Genomic DNA, 21,122 nt, shown 5'->3' with positions numbered 1-21,122 from the left:
AACAGGCATTGAGGCCAATTGTAGCCCCCTGCTAACACCGTGGCTGAGAACAGTTAACTCAATGTTGACAGAATTAAACCTTGCATCTTCCTAGCTTGTTTGGCTCAATCTCACACTAGGCATTTCTAATATTTGAACATAGGATCATGCATTTTTAAATGTTAATAAATTGCAACATTGTTAAATATTTAAAATATCAAACAATAAAATTATTGCCTCTGCTATTACAACATACTTGTTCTTTGGGTATAAAGCTAATGGACAGATTGCACTAAGTGAGGAACACAGGAACCTTGGCTAGGTCTCACAATGCCTCACGGAATATGTAATCTCTGGACAATTTTTTTTGCATTAACTGCTTCATATAGCAGAAATGTTATTTACTCGTAACATTAATGTATCAGCAACACTGGTATGGAATTCCCATTTATTTGGGTGAGAATCAGCTTGATTTCAAAATCATGTTTGCTTACATATTCAAAATTTATTTGTGACTTCTATTATGCTCTGTTGTGCCCTTGCATGGATATTAGAAGCACAAGCTCCAAGCCATGGAATGCTGGTTGTGTGTAGCATGTAACAGTTTTTTTTAATGATTTCTTTATATGTAGAGGATGCACCAAGTGCCATGGGATAAGATTTAAAAGCCACAAGTTGGCTGACATGGTAACAAATTAGCAAAGTCACAACTGACCGATACTCATACACCACGTACAAGTTGTACCCTGGTCTTCACATATTGTTAATTCAATGTAAAAATGTGGTTAAATATAGGTTTGCGTGGAACTGTACATTTCTACACTGCTGCAGATTATGAATTGATTCACTGAACCAATGCCACTTGGGGAATTAAAATGTTGCTGATTGCTGGAACTTACACAAATGCCCATCTATTCTGCCATGCAGGTTGAGACTGTTAATGTTTTTAAGTGGTGTTTTAATTATTTTTAATAGGAACAGAATTTCAATTTCTCAAGCAATGTAATCTCTACAAGATATCAGAAAATAGTATAAATAATACTGGAACTAAAATTGAATTTACTAGCCTAGCTTGTTTCACAGTAAATGTTGTTGAAGCCAGACCAGAGCTCCAGAAGTGAAATGAATTACACTACTTTGTCAGCACAATTTAATTGTTACTTGTACCACAAAACTTGATTTACCCATGCATTGTTACCCCCAGATCTGTGTTTTGATTATAAACTGCAATTTGGCAGCACTGGAAAAGAAAAAATTTAGGGCCAGGCATTTGCAGCAAATGCACGGGTTTCAAAAATTTCTATATATAGGCTCTATCACATTACAATTTTAAAAAATAAGATAAAAACTGACCAAAACATAGACAACCATTCCAAAAAATTAAGTGATTTATGTCGAATTAAGAAGTGAATTTTTCGAACTTAAGAGGTGGAACATCTACATACTTTGAGCATATAATGTGTCAATTCATTGTAGAACCTTAGATATTATAGCAGCAGAGGCCACCATTCAAGCCATTGTGCTTGTGCCAGTCCTAACTCTTCAACTGGAGCCATCTACTCTAATCTCATTTTCCTTCTCTTTCCCCTATATTCTTCCTTTCAAAACACTTTCAATTCCATTGTAAAGATGTTATATTGCCCACTTTAATAGCCACTTGTGGCAAATATTTCATGTTATAATAACTCTGCATGTGTAAAGAAAAACTTTGAATTTCCTCCTTTGCTCTTCTAGTGATGATCCTCAGTCTATGCCCCCTTGTTACTGATTCATCAAACAGTGAAAACAGTCCTTCGCTGTTTACCTTTACAAAATCTATTAGATTTCCCATAACCATTCCTGTTTTAGTGAAATAAGCCCCGATTTTTTGATTATAACTATACATTCCAATTCCTGGTAGCATTCTACTGAATCTTTGTTGTAACTTTTCCATAGCTCTACTGTCCTTCCTGTAATGGAGTATCCAGAACTGCATGCAATACTCAAGCTGTGGCCGAACCAATGTCTTGTACAAATTCAACAACACTTTTTTGCTTTTATAATCAATATCCTTGTGTATAAAAATGAGAATTCCATTTGCCTTTTTTATGATCTTTGTTAGTTTTGTAACTAAAGACTGGCATTCAATTGGCATTTAGGGCATGGGTTAAGTATAAATCGGAAACAGCATTTAAAATAATTTTGAGAGCTACATTTTTTTTTGCTCCAAATGGAACTGAATTGCTTAAGATTAACCCCGGAGTTTCCTAATACGGGACATGGCAGGTAAAGAACGCAGGAGATGTGAGGAAGCTTATAGAGTTAAACAAAGCTCAGCATCTGAGAAGGATGTGCACTTCTTCTTTCCCTGCCTACCTCTGTTGAATCAAATGTACGGTAAGTGAACTCATTTGAGACAGGAAAGTCAGTGGTTGAAGAATGAAAAAACAGAACATGTTTGATCATGGCACCTGCAACCTAGCGTTCTAAATCAGGTGTACAAGTCCCATTACCCCTTCTGAATATCAAGGAAGGGTCATTGTGAATTCCCACAGAGTTAAAACAATGATACATGAAGTACAGGCTCTGCACAAGTCAGCAAATGCTTTCATAGAATCATAGAAGTTTACAACATGGAAACAGGCCCTTCGGCCCAACATGTCCATGTCGCCCAGTTTATACCACTAAGCTAGTCCCAATTGCCTGCACTTGGCCCATATCCCTCTATACCCATCTTACCCATGTAACTGTCCAAATGCTTTTTAAAAGACAAAATTGTACCCGCCTCCACTACTGCCTCTGGCAGCTTGTTCCAGACACTCACCACCCTTTGAGTGAAAAAATTGCCCCTCTGGACCCTTTTGTATCTCTCCCCTCTCACCTTAAATCTATGCCCCCTCGTTATAGACTCCCCTACCTTTGGGAAAAGATTTTGACTATCTACCTTATCTATGCCCCTCATTATTTTATAGACTTCTATAAGATCACCCCTCAACCTCCTACTCTCCAGGGAAAAAAGTCCCAGTCTATCTAACCTCTCCCTATAAGTCAAACCATCAAGTCCCAGCAGCATCCTAGTAAATCTTTTCTGCACTCTTTCTAGTTTAATAATATCCTTTCTATAATAGGGTGACCAGAACTGTACACAGTATTCCAAGTGTGGCCTTACTAATGTCTTGTACAACTTCAACAAGACATCTCAACTCCTGTATTCAATGTTCTGACCAATGAAACCAAGCAAGCTGAATGCCTTCTTCACCCTATCCACCTGTGACTCCACTTTCAAGGAGCTATGAACCTGTACTCCTAGATCTCTTTGTTCTATAACTCTCCCCAACGCCCTACCATTAACGGAGTAGGTCCTGGCCCGATTCGATCTCCCAAAATGCATCACCTCACATTTATCTAAATTAAACTCCATCTGCCATTCATCGGCCCACTGGCCCAATTTATCAAGATCCCGTTGCAATCCTAGATAACCTTCTTCACTGTCCACGATGCCACCAATCTTGGTGTCATCTGCAAACTTACTAACCATGCCTCCTAAATTCTCATCCAAATCATTAATATAAATAACAAATAACAGCAGACCCAGCACCGATCCCCGAGGCACACCGCTGGTCACAGGCCTCCAATTTGAAATTTGTTATACTTTTTTGAAGGGATGATAAATTTAAAGACAAATTTGCATCATTACTGTCTTACTATGCAGACTTCCATCTACATTAGAACTCATCAATAGTTCACTGATTTAAAAAAAAACTTAATTCACAACTGTAAACAGTTATACATGGCTTAATTTAATGAGATCACATACTATAGTATTGCTGAATTTCCCCTAATCTCAGATGTTACTAAAGTGCATTATGTCTCTGATCACAGAAACACAAAGTTGACGATTTACATTTATACAGCACCTTTTCACGTCTCTCAGAGATGTATCAAAGTGCTTTACATAGACTGAATTATAAACATGGCACACCACAGGATCCCCACAAACAGCAATGAGTTAAATAACTCATTAATCTGCTTTTGGTTAAAGAGGAAACATTAACCAGGACTCCTGAAGGTCTCTCTGATTTTTTTTTCAAATACTGTCATAGAATACTTGATGTCCATGTGAACCACTGAAGTCAAGAAGTAAACATGCTCTCAGTCTAATGTCTCATCCAAATGATAGCCCATCCACCAATGCACTCCCTTATGACAGCATTGGCACTTAGCTATGAAAATAGGCTTCAGGGACACCATGCATTGGAGAAATTGATGTTTAAAGGCAATGTAATTGAGGGTTTTAAAATGATGGATCCAGTTGGATAGATTATTTGAGATGGATAGGGATGGAAGAACTAAGGAGCAGGATTGTAAAATATATTACCGAAGATTTAGGTTAGATACTAATAGGTACTTACTTTCAGAGAATTATTGTATTTTTGAAACAGGTTACATCGAGTCTACAGCACAGAAACAGACCATTTGGTCCAATTGGTCTATGCCAAAGTCTAGCTCCACATGAGCGTCCCGCCTCCCTACTTCATCCAACCCCATCAGGATACCCTTCTATTCCTTTCTCCCTCATGTGCTTATCTACCTTCCCCTTAAACACATCTATGCTATTTGCCTCAACTAGTCCTTGTGGTAGCGCGTTCCACATTCTTACCACTCCTTGGGTAAAGAAGTTTCTCCTGAATTCCCAAAGGGATTTATTAATGACCTCTGGTTTTGAACTCCAACAAGAGGAAACATTTTCCTCTACATCTACCCTATCAAACCCTTTCATTATCTTAAAGACCTCAATCGGGTCACCCCTCAGCCTTCTCTTTTCTAGAGAAAGGAGCCCCAGCCTGTTCAGCCTTTCCTGCTAAGTATATCCCCTCAGTTCTGATATCATCCTTGTGAATCTTTTTTGCACCTTCTCCAATGCCTCTGTATCCTTTTTACAATATGGAGACCAGAACTGTGCACAATACTTCAAGTGTGGTCTAACAAGGTTCTATACAAATTTAACATAACTGCTCTGCTTTTCTCTAGAAATGAACTTTTGCCAGTCAGAATAGTTACCCTTAACCCCAAGTCTTATGTTTTCTGTTTTGTAGCTAGCTTGCTATTCATTCTGCAACCTGTCCCCTGACTCCACATGCTCTGACCTTAGTCTGAGTCACCTTATCAAAGGCCTTTTGAAAATCCAAATGTATGACATCTACTACATTACGCATGTCCACTCTTTCTGTTTCTTCTTCAAAGAATAGAATAAGTTTGGTCAAGCATGACTTTGCCATCTGAAATCCATGCTGACTATTATATTTTCATTTTCTAGATGTTTTTCTATTACATATTTGAATAAAGATTTTATTATATTTCCTACCACCAACGTTAAGCTAACTGGTCTATAGTTCCCTGGACTTATTCTATCTCCTTTTTTAAATATAGCAATCACATTAGCTGTCCACCCTTTTCTTATAAATTTTTATATATATGTAATAGTGCCTCTGCTATCTCTTCCCCAACTTCATTCAATATGCGCAGATGCAATACATCCGGACCAGAGGTTTTATCCTCTCTAAGTTTGACTAGTTTATCAATTATCTCCCCCCTTTCTATCTTTAACGTCTTTATATCTTTTTTGATCTCTTCTTCAGTCATGCCCACCTTCCAGTCTCCCTGGTAAATACTGCGGCAAAGTAACTGTTCAATATTTCTGCCATTTTGCTGTCATTACCTGTGTGTTTATCTTGTGCATCCCTTAGTGGCCCTATCCCTATCCTGATTTTTCTTGTTATTTATGTGTCTGTAGAATACTTTACAATTTCTTATTATGTTCCTTGATAAATTAATTTCATAGTTCCTCTTTGCTTTTCTAATAGTTTTTCTGACTTCTTTCCTAACCTCTTCGTATTCCCTTTTGTCATCCTCTCCTTTATTGTCTATGTACTTAGAGTATGCCTTTTTCTTCAGTTTCAATTTTACCCTCATCGTTATATTTATCTATGGTGTTTCATCATTGGCTAGTTTGTTCTTGGTTTTTAGAGGAATATATTTCTCCTGAACTCTATTGTTCACCGGATTAAATATTTCCCAGTGCTATTCGATCTCTATCTGTGAAATTTTTTTCCCAGTTTCCCTAGTTCCATTCTCATCCTCTCAAAATTAGCTTTCTTCCAATCTATTATTTTGATCTTTGTCTTACTTATGTCTTTCTTAATCATTATTTCAAACCTTATTATGTTATGATCGCTTTTGTCTAGATATCCAAGTATGTGTTGAGCCCTTCACTGCAGTCCATCAAAAGGAAGCTGGATCAGCTCCCAGAAGAGGTCATTTCATGTTGTAAAAGATAGATTGTAGAGTAGCCATGAATAGGCATACCCATGAGTTACCGCAGTCTCCTGGAACATACTTCATTGATTAAGGGCTTACAGAGGAATTCATCAGGGTTCTTTCCTAAATTGTCCACAGGTTTTCTCTGTTTTTGCCTCTCCTATGACATGGCATGATCTGGGAGGACTGGGGGGCGGCGGGGTGCGGAAAAGAGGGTTTGATGCTGTGAAGATGCACAACATCTGGATGGTCCAGGCTTGATGGGCCAGATGCTCTTTTCCCATCTTTCTTTTTTGTATGTTCATACATAATAATCCGAAATTATGTGCTCAAGTCTTGGAATTGGGCTTGAACCCACAATCTTCTGACTCAAAAGGTGAGAGTGGAACTAACCGGGACAAGCTGGCACCTACAAACTGCAAATTATAAATGAATTGCAATTCACAAATATAGTCTAGATTGCATCCAGTTATCAACTTTGTGGGAAAAACATCCTTCATACAATACTTTATAAGTCCTAATCAAGTATATACTACTTGGGTAATTTTTAAACCAAAATTTTTAAACTCAACAAAAAGTTTCTCATTTTCAGCATGCATTAATATTGGATCACAAAGAGGTAGGCCTGTTACACTGACATTAGATCTGTAATAAACATCCAGGAAATCAACAGGAAATGTGCTCACTGCAAAGATTTATGGGGAGCAGGGAAAATGTCTTCATAAAATCTCAGGATGTAACAGTGCTTTACATACATGCCCTGTACATTCAAGGCAGTCAGACATGAAAGAAAATAGGAGGAAAAACTTTGTAAAGCCACTATGTCAAAACATCAGAATTTGCAGTATGTTGATGCATACTTCAGTACAGAGTACTAGCAACAACATACACTCATGGAGTGCTTTTAAGTTAGGAAAGCATCCCAAGGTGCTTCACAAATGCACAAGGCAAAAAATGGATGCCAAGCCAATGGAGGAGATATTAGGAAATGGTGACCAAAAGCTTGGTCAAAGAGGTGAGCTTTAAGGAGGGTCTTAATGACGGTTAGGGGGTGGAGAGGCAGAGAGGTTTAGGGAGAATTCCAGAGCACAGGGCCTAGGTAGGGAAAAAGGTGGTGGTGGGAGGGAATGCATGACAGACATGAACGCTGGCATGGGGACCTGAAACAGAAGTTGGATTATCACCAGTTTAATGGGACTAGGATCAAGAGAGCAGGAGATGGGCTTCATGGAAAAGATGTACTTGGCGGGGGAAGGAAGGGAGATAGGAGAGAAACTCGAGAAGGGCACGGGTTCAGAGCTAGAACAGGGGAGATCCCGGGGGGAAATTGTGCTTGGTGGGCACGGGGAAAAGGTGGGGGGGGTGGGGGGATGTAGCTGAATGGATGGTTTCCACAAGTCCATGAGCTCCTCACATTTGTTGTTGGAGGGGAGGATGGAGGAGGCGTGGAGAGGAGGTTTAAGGAGACGGTCGGTAGTGGAGAAAAGAAGCCGAGGGTTATCTTTGCATTCCAGGATGATTCCGCAATACTGAGCAGTTTTAGCAAAGGAGAGTAGGGCCCAATAATGCTTGATTTGGTCCAACAAGATCTGGCAATAAATGGCTATATTATTTATGCACCAAATACGTTCAAAGTCTGCACGACGAGAAAAAAAATCATACTTGACCTAGATTTATTTTGAAATAAAATTCCACCTGTAGTTTACTGAACACATTATGTGCTAAATACGGAAGCAGCATATGCAAAAGGATCTAACGCCTACTTCTGTTGTAGGTACAGGATGCCTCTTGTAAGTGTATTTAAATTTGTGTGGAAATATGGTTTGTTGCAAATAGGGTTTTTAAATTAAGATTTCAAGATTGAATGACCTGGGGCATTTTTCTCTAGAAAAAAATTGAGGGGTGACCTAATGGAAGATTATGAAATGATTTGTCAGGGTAGATGTTTCCACTTGTGGGGAAGACCAGAATTAGGGGCCATAAGTATTAGATAGTCACGAATAAATCCAATAAGGAATTCAGGAGAAACTTCTTTACCCAGAGTGGTTAGAATGTGGAACTCTCTACCTCAAGGAGTAGTTGAGGCAAATAGCCCAGATGCATTTAAGGGGAAGCGAGATTTTTTTTTTATTCGTTCACGGGATGTGGGTGTCGCTGACAAGGCCAGCATTTATTGCCCATCCCTAATTGCCCTTGAGAAGGTGGTGGTGAGCCGCCTTCTTGAACCGCTGCAGTCTGCACGGTGAAAGTTCTCCCACAGTGCTGTTAGGAAGGGAGTTCCAGGATTTTGACCCAGCGATGAAGGAACAGTCATATATTTCCAAGTCGGGATGGTGTGTGACTTGGAGGGGAACGTGCAGGTGGTGTTGTTCCCATATGCCTGCTGCTCTTGTCCTTCTAGGTGGTTGAGGTCGTGGATTTGGGAGGTGCTGTCGAAGAAGCCTTGGCGAGTTGCTGCAGTGCATCCTGTGGATAATGCACACTGCAGCCACTGTGTGCCGGTGGTGAAGGGAGTGAATGTTTAGGGTGGTGGATGGGGTGCCAATCAAGCAGGCTGCTTTGTCCTGGATGGTGTCGAGCTTCTTGAGTGTTGTTGGAGCTGATCCAGGCAAGTGGAGAGTATTCCATCACACTCCTGACTTGTGCCTTGTAGATGGTGGAAAGGCTTTGGGGAGTCAGGAGGTGAGTCACATGCTGCAGAATACCCAGCCTCTGACCTGCTAAATACATGAGGGAGAAAGGAGTAGACAGTTATGCTGATAGGGTTAGATGAAGAAGGATGGAGGTCGCTCGTGTGGAGCATAAACACTGGCATGGACCATTTGGGTCGAATGGCATGTTTCTGTGCTGTACATTCTATGTAATCTCTTCCTGCTTTAGAACAGATGAACAGTTCAAGGCAATAGTTTGACTTGTTGCTTTGCACTTTGCACTCATTTAAAACCCATATATGGCATCAGTGATCAATAGGGAGAGAATTGATTAAAGGGCATGATGTGCTTTCAGTATAATAGTGCAAGGTCAATGCATTGGTATTTATCTGCATTAAACTCAACCATTATCCATCATCTGATTTGGTCTCATGAAATGTCATTGTAAATATTTTCCTGATCTAATTTTACTCAGATAGCTATGTAACATATCAAAACAGGCTGCTCTACTCCCAGCATATGGCCTGCTGGCATATTCTCTGTCATGAAATGAATCTCTTCATTCCTCCTGCTCTTCTGTAACAACCCAATCTACAGGAAGGTGTGCATGAAACACAAGTCACTGCCACTGAGGTGATGTCCAGCAGTTCATTCTCTACTGTCAGACTGACTACAATGGGAAACTATAGACCAGTTAGCTTAACGTCGGTGGTAGGAAAGATAATGGAATCTTTACTCAAAGATGTAATAGAAAGATATCTAGAGAATGAAAATATAATGAAGAATAGTCAGCACGGATTTCAGAAGGGAAAGTCATGCTTGACCAACCTTATTGAAATCTTTGAAGAAGTAACAGAAAGAGTTGGCAAGGGTGATGCAGTAGTTGTAATACATTTGGATTTCCAAAAGGCCTTCAATAAAGGTACCGCATTGTAGACTCATGGCTAAGGTCAAAGCATGCGGAGTCAGGGGACAGGTAGCAGAATGGATAGCAAGCTGGCTACAAAACAGAAAACAAAGAGTAGGGGTTAAGGGTATCTACTCAGACTGGCAAAAGGTGGGAAGTGGTGTTCCACAGGGATCGGTGCTGGGAACACTGTTGTTCACAATTTACATTAATGATTTGGATTCAGGAATCAGAAGTACATCTCAAAATTTGCTGATGACACCAAATTGCAGGATGTAGTTAATACAAAAGGAAGAATGTGTCAAAATGCAAGAGGACATTAATTAACTTGCAGAATGGTCCTGTAATTAGCAAATGAATTTCAACATAGATAAGTGTGAAGTGATGCATTTTGGTAGGAAGAATAAGGGGGCCACATACTGTTTGGATAATAAGAGTCTAAATGGGGTAGAGGAGCAAAGGAATCTGGGGTATAGATACACAAATCATTAAAAGTAGCGACGCAGGTTAACAAGGTCATAAAAAGGCAAATCAAGCACTGGTGTTCATTTCTAGAGGGATAGAATTGAAAGCAGAGAAGTTATGTTCAACTTGTATAGAACCTTGGTTAGACCACATTGGAATATTATGCACAGTTCTGGTCTCCATTTTATAGAAAGGATATTGAGGCATTGGAGAGGTGTAAAAAAGATTCACAATGATACCACCAGAGGATATATTTATCAAGAAAGACTGAACAGGCTGGGGCTCTTTCCTCTAGAAAAGAGAAGGCAGAAGGGTGACCTGCTAGAAGTCTTTAAGACAATGATAGGGTAGACAGAGAAAATGGATTCCACTTGTGGGGAAGTCCAAAACTAGAGGCTATAAATATAAAATAGTCGCTAATAAATCCAATAAGGAATTCAGGAGAAACTTCTTTACCCAGAGTGGTAAGAATGTGGAATGCGCTACCACAGGGAATAGTTCAGGCAAATAGCATAGATGCATTTAAGGGGAAGATAGATAAGCATATGAGGGAAGAAAGGAATAGAAGGGTATCCTGATTGGGTTAGATGAAGTAGGGAGAGAGGAGGCTCGTGTGGAGCATAAACAGCGGCACAGACCAGTTGGGCCAAATGGCCTGTTTCTGTGCTGTAGTTTCGATGTAACTCGATGTAACAAAAGAACTAAGATTTAGGACACAACAACTAATATGATTACATCAAACACAACAGCGCTGTGCTCATCACTAAAAGTTATTTAATTGTTCACAAAACTGAAATTCTACATTTCAGCTTACAACACGTCAGATTCCACATGTACACTGACGACACCCAGCTCCACCTCACCACCATCTCTCTCAACCCCTCCACTGCATCTAATTTGTCACACTGCTTGTCTGACATCCAGTACTGGATGAGCAAAAATTTCCTCCAATTAAATATTGGGAAGAACGAATCCATTGTCATCGGCCCCCATCACAAACTCTGTTCCCTAGCAACAGATTCCATTCCCCCTCCCGGGCCACCGCCTGAGGCTGAGCCAGACTGTTCGCAACTTCAGCGTCATATTTTGACCCTGAGCTGAGCTTCCGATCCCATATCCTCGCCATCACCAAGACCGCCTACTTCCACCTCCATAATATCACCCTTCTCCGCCCTGCCTCAGTCCATCTGCTGCTGAAACCCTCATCCATGCTTTTGTTACCTCCAGACTTGACTATTCCAATGCTTTCCTGGCTGGCCTCCCATCTTCCAGCCTCCGTAAATTTGAGCTCAACCAAAACTCTGCTACCCTATCCTGACTCACACCAACCCCCGTTCACTTATTAACTATGTGCTCGCTGACCTACAATGGCTCCCAGTCCAGCAACGCCTCAATTTTAAAATTCTCATCCTTGTGTTCAAATCCCTCTATGGCCTTGCCCCTCCCTATCTCTGTAACCTCCTCCAGCCCGACAACCCTCCAAGAACTCTGCATTCCTCCAATTCTGGCCTCTTGTGCATCCCCGATTTTAACCACTCCTCCAATGGCGGCCGTGCCTGCAGCTGCCTAAACCCTAAACTCAGAATTCCCTCCCTAAACCTCTCCACCCCTTTCTCCTCAATTAAGACGCTCCTTAAAACCTACCTCTTTGACCAAGCTTTTAGTCAGCTGTCCTAATATCTCGTTACGTGACTCTGTCAAATTTGTCTGATAACGCTCCTGTGACATTTTACTACGTTAATGGCGTTATATAAATGCAAGTAGCTGTTGTTGTGTCTGTATGTCAGATTTTACAGCTGTTCTCGAGAGCAGGTATAGCGTAGATATATTCTCAAAAGGTCTCACAGAAGATAATCTATAGTCTTCTGATATAAACTATTTACCCATGTCAATAACATTGACAACCAATATCTGATACAAATGAATACCACTGAATAATGATAAAAACCCTAAAGGGCATCTACAGAAATGGAAGTGAATTGGAATGTTGCATTGGAACCCAACGCCTAGATCAAAATTCTGCTAAATATCAAGATGAAGGTCATTCAGCTAATCTTACCTCATCAATCCAAATAAGAAAAACCTAAATTTCTTCTCTCTCCCCTGCTCCCTCCCCACAACCCCCCCCCCCCCCCCAATCATGCCATCCATTAGAGTTTGTTTCAAGTGCTAATTACTCTGTGTCAAGTAATTCCTCCTCGCAACAGTTCTAAATTTGCCCTTCACCAGTGGCTTATTGTCTTGACTTACCTTGAAGTAAGGTTCCAGATTTAAAATTTCTACACCTTTTATCATGAAAACTCCTATCTCTCAATTGCCTTCTTTTGAGGCTAAAAAGTTCAACTTCTCGAATCTGACTGTTGGGAACACGTTTTTTTTGTTTTTGATGCCCTAAGCTAGTAATTACATAGATGTAGTCGCCAGTTCAGTCTGCTAGTGCCTTGTCGTGGATAAATCATTTATTTTGTAAAATATATTGTTATTATATTTTTTTTCTCCTACCCTCTTTGGTTTATCTTTTCAGAGTTCTAACTGAGCCACAAAAATAACTTTTCACTGGCCAAAAGGAATGCACTAAAACAGCAATATGTTCTTGGTTTTCAGTTCATTCACCCTATTACCATTACTTATGCACGATGTTTCTGCACTGTGGGAGAACCTTCACCACACGGACTGCAGTGGTTCAAGGCGGTGGCTCACCACCACCTTCTCAAGGCCAATTAGTGATGGGCATTAAATGCCGGCCTTGCCAGCGACGCCCATATCCCATGAACGAATAAAAAAAGTCACTCAAACTCATTTGCTTCTTTTGCATTCCTACTGGAGATGTAGTCACTTCAAATAATATTAACAATAGCACTTTGTTTTTCCTGTGATGACAGGAAAGTCTGGGGCACTTTACCTCTATTCTGTCATAGATCAACTAACTCATGTTGCATTTCCAATCATGGGATGGATCCTTGCCAAGTTCAAAATATCCCTTAAAATCAGGTGGAAAATCAGTCTTTCTGAATGGGAGTCCCTATTCTTTTCATACAGCTATGAAGACACAACTTTAAGTGGGAAAAAAAATTAAAACATCCAGCTTTGTAACTTAAACACTGAACAAAGAGCATAATTTTCCAAGAAACTTGTAGGTTAACTCGACCTTCACAGGATTCAGAACATTTTTCCCCATTAATGAACTATTTGTTACTTCAATGGGGTAAAAAAAAATTGGACAAAGTCTATTCATAGAATCATAGAATCATAGAAGTTACAACATGGAAACAGGCCCTTCGGCCCAACATGTCCATGTCGCCCAGTTTATACCACTAAGCTAGTCCCAATTGCCTGCACTTGGCCCATATCCCTCGATACCCATCTTCCCCATGTAACTGTCCAAATGCTTTTTAAAAGACAAAATTGTACCCGCCTCTACTACTGCCTCTGGCAGCTCGTTCCAGACACTCACCACCCTTTGAGTGAAAAAATTGCCCCTCTGGATCCTTTTGTATCTCTCCCCTCTCACCTTAAATCTGTGCCCCCTCGTTATAGACTCCCCTACCTTTGGGAAAAGATTTTGACTATCGACCTTATCTATGCCCCTCATTATTTTATAGACTTCTATAAGATCACCCCTTAACCTCCTACTCTCCAGGGAATAAAGTCCCAGTCTGTCTAACCTCTCCCTGTAAGTCAAACCATCAAGTCCCGGTAGCATCCTAGTAAATCTTTTCTGCACTCTTTCTAGTTTAATAATATCCTTTCTATAATAGGGTGACCAGAACTGTACACAGTACTCCAAGTGTGGCCTCACCAATGCCCTGTACAACTTCAACAAGACATCCCAACTCCTGCATTCAATGTTCTGACCAATGAAACCAAGCATGCTGAATGCCTTCTTCACCACCCTATCCACCTGTGACTCCACTTTCAAGGAGCTATGAATCTGTACTCCTAGATCTCTTTGTTCTATAACTCTCCCCAACGCCCTACCATTAACGGAGTAGGTCCTGGCCCGATTCGATCTACCAAAATGCATCACCTCACATTTATCTAAATTAAACTCCATCTGCCATTCATCGGCCCACTGGCCCAATTTATCAAGATCCCGTTGCAATCCTAGATAACCTTCTTCACTGTCCACAATGCCACCAATCTTGGTGTCATCTGCAAACTTACTAACCATGCCTCCTAAATTCTCATCCAAATCATTAATATAAATAACAAATAACAGCGGACCCAGCACCGATCCCTGAGGCACACCGCTGGACACAGGCATCCAGTTTGAAAAACAACCCTCGACAACCCTCGACAACCACCCTCTGTCTTCTGTCGTCAAGCCAATTTTGTATCCAATTGGCTACCTCACCTTGGATCCCATGAGATTTAACCTTATGTAACAACCTACCATGCGGTACCTTGTCAAATGCTTTGCTAAAGTCCATGTAGACCACGTCTACTGCACAGCCCTCATCTATCTTCTTGGTTACCCCTTCAAAAAACAAGGGCCATTGCGCGCAGGTTAATAGCACAATCCGCTATTAACCTGCGCGCAATGGCCCTTGTGCAGGCAGGACGAGACTCTCGTCCGGCCTGAATACTTACCTTCAAGCAGCGCTGGAAATCAGCGTTGACACGAGAATTCAATGCAATTTGCACTTCCTATCAGCAGGGGGAGCCCCAATCTCTTAAAGGTAGCGGTACCTGTTATTTGCTGAAAATAACATTCTGCTGTCTGCACAGAGATCAGACATCGTACACATAAAACACAGATGCAGGTCACGTCCCTATGTTTACAAACTGATGAGTTATGTTAACACATTGAATAAAGGTTGCGCACTACTAAATCCCGCATCCTCCAATCTGCAAGCCAGCCTGCACCAATCTGCTGATCTGAGTTTGTACCGGGCCTGTGAGAGTGCATGCACCAAGGTTCTCTGCTGATGTACTAGAGGCCTTGAGGCCTTGTTGCAAGAGGTGGACAGAAGGAGGGACATCCTATATCTGCAAGGGTGGGGGGGTGGGTCAAGTGACCCTCCAGACATATGCCCAAAAGTTAGTGGGAGGCAGCGGGGGACGAAGTCAATGCCAGGCGCACAGCACCTTGAACACGACTGCAGTGCAGGAAGAAGTTCAGTGCCACGAGTGGTCAAGGTGAGTGAGGTCAACTGTCAAGTGGCGTCCCCTACCAACTGCACCACTAGCCGCATCCACTGCTCCACGCTCTACACCCCACATCCCAACAAACTCTTTCCATCAGTACTCAACAGTGCCAATCAGATGCTTCCTCTAACCCTAAAACATTACCACTGTTGCAAGCTGCCCACCCACAACTCACAGGCCACACACACTGGCAGCTATTCAACCATGACAGGCACATCATCCAGACACACGTCCCGCTTTCTCGCAAGAGACAGTAGTGCATAACTGGAGGCAGTAAGTGGCAGTGGCATTTAGCCCCTCGAGCCGGTTCCGCCATTCAATAAGATCATGGTTGATCTGTGACCTAACTCCATATTACCCATCTTAGCTCCATATCCATTAATACCTTAGGTTCACAGAAATCTATCAATCTCAGATTTAAAATTCACAATTGAGCTCGCATCAACTGCCATTTGCAGAAGAGCGTTCCAAACTTCTCCCACCCTTTGCGTGTAGAAGTGTTTCCTAACTTCACTCCTGCCTGTCCAGGCTCTAAATGTTAGGCTATGGCCTCTCATCCTAGTATTCAAATATAGGAGACCTCCAAATACTATTACAAATGCATCAGCAGCCAGAAGCAATAATCCAGCCACTAACCTGTACACCTTGCATGGTCCCTTTAAATAGAGCTGGTGGGGAGTCCTCAAGGCAGTCTAAGACACATTCAGATGGTCATGGTTAAGACTGTGAGTTGAGTTGAGCGTTATGTCCCAATATGGAGTCGATCACTTTAAACCAGCATTGCACACTGATTGTATCCATTTTCTCCTTACTTTACATGCTGCCGGCATTCCGTATTTGCGCATGCGCTAGTACCTATAACAAGATGGCGTCAGGCGCACGTCACTCTGCGCCTGACGCCACCTTGGCACCTCGGAAGGCCAAGACAACGGGCGCTAGGCGGCCAAATTTCTAACCCATTGTCTTTAGCTCAACAGTGACTGTAGGCATATATATTTACAGCAAGAGAACAAAACAGCTGGTAATCTGTACATAGCACACAACAATATCCATGAATAAAGAGGCTCCAAGCAAGGGAAGGTAATTTTTCTAATTCTGCTAATTTCAGCTTGACTGCAATTAAAAGAATGCCTGATAATATTCTGAAACAATTGACAGCTGATAAAGAGCCATCCCATGTAAATGAAACAGCAATAGGCTCATCTCTCCTTCCACAGCTTCACAGCTCCGTGCTTTCCAGATAAAATTAAGCCAGCACTTAAGACTGATTTGACTAGCGGCATCATTTCTGCGGATTGCTGGAAGCTTCGCTTGGTTATCAAGTCGAACAGGCATGGCCAAGCAGTCTGATCTTTCTATTCTTCATTAAGAAAATACGCAGGAATGGAAATGAAAACATAATAGCTATTTGATTTCCATCAAGATATTTTGCATATTGGTTCAGGACTGATAGTGGAATTTCATCAACTCTTTTCATGCTTTAAAAAAATTGCATCACTGAGCTGAGGAGTCTGCAGGTTTCTTTACAACACAAGATGGAGTATTTTTTGCAAAAAGGACAACTTAATGATAAAATGTCCTTTCTATAATAGCTTCCAAAAACTCACAATTTAAGGTTAATGCAATCAGAGTTCAAAAGAAAATTAGTCTTTTCAGGTCATCAATAGAATTAGTAAATATGAACAATTCCAAGTGGAATAAAAATATACATTTTTTTAAAAACATTGAAGAAAAAAAATGTTCATGGCCAGTTGTAAAACTTTTTTTTTTTAAAAAGTAGGTCGTTAATGTACAAGAGTTATAAATCTTCCTGGACCAAAGCTGTACATAGTTAATTACCCTCCAAAAAATTAAGAGTTCAGCAAAACCAAAACTTTCAAAAAATTATTTAAAAATATGAGTCTACTCTGACAGCCCCGTAGTAGTCATTTATTGAGTTTACACACTAACTGCAGCAAAATAAGGGTTACTGATTCTGTGAAGTACCGCATCTCTAACATAGTGGTTCCAATTCAGACATACCCAGTTGTATAGTCTCCTTTGAAGGTCCTCTTACCAAACTGGTACCAAAGAGAAACTTTAATCAAAAAGATTAATACAGATGAGGAAGGCTATTTAGGTCTTCCTTCCATAGGAACTCAACACTTCCCCATCATAATATCTAACTATGTCCTGGAATGATTTCAGAATTTTTGCCTCCAGTACCCTACTCCATCCTGGAACTGTTTTCATTAGAACAGAGGTGATTTGGTAGAGATGATTTGGTGGAGATGTTGAAAATTATGAAGGAATGAGACAGGGTTTTTAAAAATTCGTTCATGGGATGTGGGCGTCGCTGGCGAGGCCGGCATTTATTGCCCATCCCTAATTGCCCTTGAGAAGGTGGTGGTGAGCCGCCTTCTTGAACCGCTGCAGTCAGTGTGGTGAAGGTTCTCCCACAGTGCTGTTAGGAAGGGAGTTCCAGGATTTTGACCCAGTGACAATGAAGGAACAGCGATATATTTCCAAGTCGGGATGGTGTGTGACTTGGAGGGGAAAGTGCAGGTGGTGTAGTTCCCACGTGCCTACTGCTCTTGTCCTTCTAGGTGGTAGAGGTCGTGGGTTTGGGAGGTGCTGTCGAAGAAGCCTTGGCGAGTTGCTGCAGTGCATCCTGTGGATGGTACACATTGCAGCCACTGTGCGCGGTGGTGAAGGGAGTGAATGTTTAGGGTGGTGGATGGGGTGCCAATCAAGTGGGCTGCTTTGTCCTGGATGGTGTCAAGCTTCTTGAGTGTTGTTGGAGGTGCACTCATCCAGGCAAGTGGAGAGTATTCCATCACACTCCTGACTTGTGCCTTGTAGATGATGGAAAGGCTTTGGGGAGTCAGGTGAGTCACTCGCCGCAGAATACCCAGCCTCTGACCTGCTCTTGTAGCCACATTATTTATGTGGCTGGTCCAGTTAAGTTTCTGGTCAATGGTGACCCCCAGGATGTTGATGGTGGGGGATTCGGCGATGGTAATGCCATTGAATGTCAAGGGGAGATGGTTAGGCTCTCTCTTGTTGGAGATGGTCATTGCCTGGCACGAATGTAGATAGAAACAAAGTGTTTCCAGTGGTTGAGGGGTTTAGAACAAGGGGGTATAGATGTGATTAAATATGAGAGCTTTAGGACTGAAAGCTAGAGAAACGAATTTACGCACAGTAGGTTGTCAGCCTGTGGGATGCACTACTGGAGTTAGTGTCTGTAGCAGAGACCATGTCAGCAATTAAGAATCGGTCAGGTCGGTGCTTGAAGGAAGGAGAGATAAAAGTATATGGGAACAAAGCGACTGCTCATCTGGAGAACAAACAACACAAACGCTTTGGGCCTGTTTTCATATTACAATTTCTGTCATCCTGCCCAGGTGGCCATTCCAAGCCACTCCATGTAATAAGAAAATTCTTCCTGAAACCCATGGGATTGAAGGGGCAGTGGCAGCGTGGGTATGAAATTGGCTAAGAGACAGATGATAGAGAGTAATGGTGAACGGTTCTTTATCAGACTGGAGGAAAGTAAACAGTAATGTCCCCCAGGGGTCAGTGGTAAGACCACTGGATACAGAATCAGATTTGACTACTCACCTGCTTAGTTTATGAATTTGGCTTTTTATCAAATTGCATTTTGTTTCTGAATCCAGATTGTTCATGTAGATTATTAACAGCAGGGGTCCTTGAACCAAGTCCTGGTACACCCCACTCAGTACATCTTCCAGCCCATATCACTCCCCAAACTAGTATCCACTTTTAGCCAATTCCTTATGCACTTGCAGGTTTCACCATGGACACCCACTGCTGTAAACTTGTGCAGCAACTCTTCAGCAGAACATTATGAATTCCGTTCTGGAAACCTAAGTACAGTCTATATAGGGCAGCAAGACCTCCTTACTCTTATACTCCAACCCCCTTGCAATAAAGGCTAACATACCATCTGCCTTCCTAATTGCTTGCTGTATCTAAATGTTAACTTTCTGTGATTCATATACAAGGACACCCAAATCCCTCTGACTATGAACATTTCTTAGTCTCCAGAAGGAGGTCTTGCTGCAATTATATAGGGCTCTGGTGAGATCACACCTGCAGTACTGTGTACAGTTTTGGTTGTCTTCCTAAGGAAGGATATACTTGCCTTCGAGTGGGTGCAACAAAGGTTCACTAGATTAATTCCTGGGATGAGAGGGTTGTCCTATGAGGAGAGATTGAGTAGAATGGGCCTATATTCTGTGGAATTTAGAAGACTGAGAGGCGGACTGGACTGCTCTTACAAAGTGCCGGCACAGGCTCAATGGCTGAATGGCCTCCTTCTATGCTGTAACCATTTTATGATTCTATGATCTCAATGAAAATTCTTAGAGGGCTTGACAGGGTAGATGCTGAGAGGCTGTTTCCCCTGGCTGGGGAGTCTAGAACTAAAGGTCATAGTCACAAGATAAGGGGTCAGTCATTTAGGACTGAGATGAGGAAAAATTTCTTCACTCAGAGGGTTGTGAATCTTTGGAATTCTCTGCCCCAGCGGGCTGTGGCTCCTCAGTCGTTGAGTATATTCAAGACTGAGATCACTGAATATTTGGACACTAAGGAAATCAAGGGATATGGGGATTGGGCAGGAGAGTGGAGTTGAGGTAGAAGATCAGCCATGATCTTACTGAATGGCGGAGCAGGCTCGAGGGGCCGTATGGCCTCCTCCTGTTCCTATGTCTTATGTTCTTATGTAAAAAACGCTTCTTTCTTCCAATACTTCTGCTAGAAATGCATATTTGTTGTGAAATTGCACAAGAGGTAGAAGAGAATGTGGAATTATTTTAGTTGAATTTTGGGATAAAGCTTGCACTTCTCCCTTGTTTTATGTTGGTATTAGGTCTGCAATAGGTTAGTAGAAAACACATACCTCCTGCAGAGTTTTCAGTTCAAATTTCAGGTAGATAAGAACCTGTCTTCCCCCTCCCTACCACTTTATTGTTGATTCTAGGAAAGGTTATATTTGGTTCAAATTTGTAATAATAATAATAATAATAATAATTAAATAATAATAATAGATAAGTGACTTGCATGAGCTTCTATACTTGGATCAGGTAGGTTTCCAATCCTTCAAATGGTCTCTACAGCAGTTTTGTTTCAGTTTAGCGACCTTTTAATAAATGTGTAAATGGGCAAATCTACAAAAAAAAGCTTCAAATACTAAAGCACTATCCTTGAAAGGAGCAGATCAATAAGGTTAATATATAGGTCAAACAGAGATACAACTTTAAAATAGCAGAGATAAGCACATTTGACAGTCAGATAACTGTCCCAGATGTATTTACTTTTTTGAATGTACAATGTGTATTTGTAAAGCAGTTGCATTTGCAGCAATTTTAAAATAAAAGTTATCATGTGTGCACAAACAGCCATTAGATTTCACTAATGTAACTGTCACATACATACACGTTGAAATCTCAGTTAAATCTCATAATCTACAAAACCCAAGTTTACCAAGTCCAAGTTTGTTCTCAGCTTAGTCAGCTTCCCATTGCTGCTAAAAATAACTTTTGCCCAATTGAACATACTACATACAAGGGTTCTGCGGCTGTAGTATTTTTAATTTAGGTTTACATTTGTTAACGCATGAAATAAAGTTAAAGTTATTTTACCTACATCATGCAGCAGATCATCAGATT

The 21,122-nt window shown here is 41.2% G+C and overlaps 1 protein-coding gene across 6 annotated transcripts in view; it reads right to left on the bottom strand.

Moving 5' to 3' along the window:
* zfpm1 (zinc finger protein, FOG family member 1) overlaps positions 1-21,122 on the bottom strand; it is a 202,534-nt gene that overhangs the window by 152,179 nt on the left and 29,233 nt on the right. The window lies entirely within an intron of this gene.

Source organism: Heptranchias perlo, chromosome 16, assembly GCF_035084215.1.
Source record: "Heptranchias perlo isolate sHepPer1 chromosome 16, sHepPer1.hap1, whole genome shotgun sequence".
NCBI classification, from domain to species: Eukaryota; Metazoa; Chordata; class Chondrichthyes; order Hexanchiformes; family Hexanchidae; genus Heptranchias; species Heptranchias perlo.
This window is presented reverse-complemented; position numbering and strand designations above follow the sequence as displayed.